General features: G+C 55.2%; 1 protein-coding gene and 1 long non-coding RNA gene across 3 annotated transcripts in view; one reads left to right on the top strand and one right to left on the bottom strand.

The window, feature by feature from the left end:
• AIFM3 (apoptosis inducing factor mitochondria associated 3) overlaps positions 1-1,331 on the top strand; it is a 49,232-nt gene that overhangs the window by 35,449 nt on the left and 12,452 nt on the right. The window lies entirely within an intron of this gene.
• The window catches only part of LOC114063238, a 14,618-nt gene that overhangs the window by 5,951 nt on the left and 7,336 nt on the right, over positions 1-1,331 (bottom strand). The gene's annotated exons all lie outside the window — the stretch shown is intronic.

Below are 1,331 nucleotides of genomic sequence, written 5' to 3'. Positions count from 1 at the left end.
GGGGGCTCTGCAAACCTTAAGCATAAATGTTTATTAGTGAGGGAATTTGTTATTGATTTTCATTATTTGTTTTGTTTTTCTTTTATAAAAGATAAATCTGTTTTAATGGTTAAGTTAATATGATCTACAGAAAAGCATGTGCTGTGGGGAGCCAGTTGCAAACTGCGGGTCATCAAAAAATTCATTTCCATGAAAAAACCCCATAGATAGAAAATGTCTTGGTGGAGGTTCCCATGCAGTTTCTAGCAGCAGAATTCTCCCATTCTGATCAGAGAAAATACCTACTCCCAAGGGCTTTTTTCAGACTGCAACTGAGAGTTCCTGCTGTAGGAGGAAGGTTTCCCTTGGCTGAGGTCCATCATTCCATGTGCTATGGCTTCCCAGGTGTAGAGGGTTGACCCTGGCTGGGTGGCAGGTACAGCCACTCTCTCACTCCCTTCTGCAACTGGACAGAGAAGAGAAAAAAAAACGGTGAAGGATTCATGAGTTGAGAGCTGGGAGACATCACACTGATCACCATCACGGGCAAAACAGACTCAAAGTGGGGATATTCATTGAATTTATTACTAACAGGGTCAGAAAAAAAGAGTGAGAAGTAAAATAATTTTAAAAAACACCTTCCCCCCACCCCTCCTTCCATGCTCTCCCTCCACCCCCAGCGGTGCAGGAAGATGGGAATGGGGTTTATGGTCACTCCCGTGGGGTCCCTCCCGCGGGAGACAGTCATTGATGGACCTCTCTGGTGTGAGTCCATCCCTCGGGCAGCAGCTCTTCCCACCCTGCTGTCCCGTGGCTCCCTCCTCCATGGGGTCAGTCCTTCAGGGATGAGCTGACCCGGCGTGGGTCCCCCACAGGGGCCACGAGTCCTGCTGGGGAAAACCTGCTCCAGCCTGGGCTTCCCTCTGCACGGGCTGCAGGTCCCTGCCAGGACCTGCTCCATGCTGGGCCTGCCCTGGGGTCACAGCCTCCTTCCTGCATCCCCCTGCTCCAGCGTGGGAGCCCCCAGGGGCTGCAGGGGGGTCTCTGCCCCCCGATGCTCCCCCAGGGGCTGCAGGGGGGTCTCTGCACCCCGATGCTCCCCCAGGGGCTGCAGGGGGGTCTCTGCACCCCGATGCTCCCCCAGGGGCTGCAGGGGGGTCTCCGCACCCCGATGCTCCCCCAGGGGCTGCAGGGGCACAGCTGCCCCACCCTGCTCTGCACCACGGGCTGCGGGGCCTCAGCTCCAGCACTTGGAGCACCTCCACCTCCTCCTTCTGCACTGACCTTGGTGTCTGCATTGTTGTTCCCATGTTCCCACTCCACTCTTCCCTGGCAGTAATTCCTTCTGTCCC

Source organism: Empidonax traillii, unplaced genomic scaffold, assembly GCF_003031625.1.
Source record: "Empidonax traillii isolate 1590-97213 ecotype Southwest subspecies unplaced genomic scaffold, ASM303162v1 scaffold459:size589781, whole genome shotgun sequence".
Lineage (NCBI taxonomy): Eukaryota > Metazoa > Chordata > Aves > Passeriformes > Tyrannidae > Empidonax > Empidonax traillii.
This window is presented reverse-complemented; position numbering and strand designations above follow the sequence as displayed.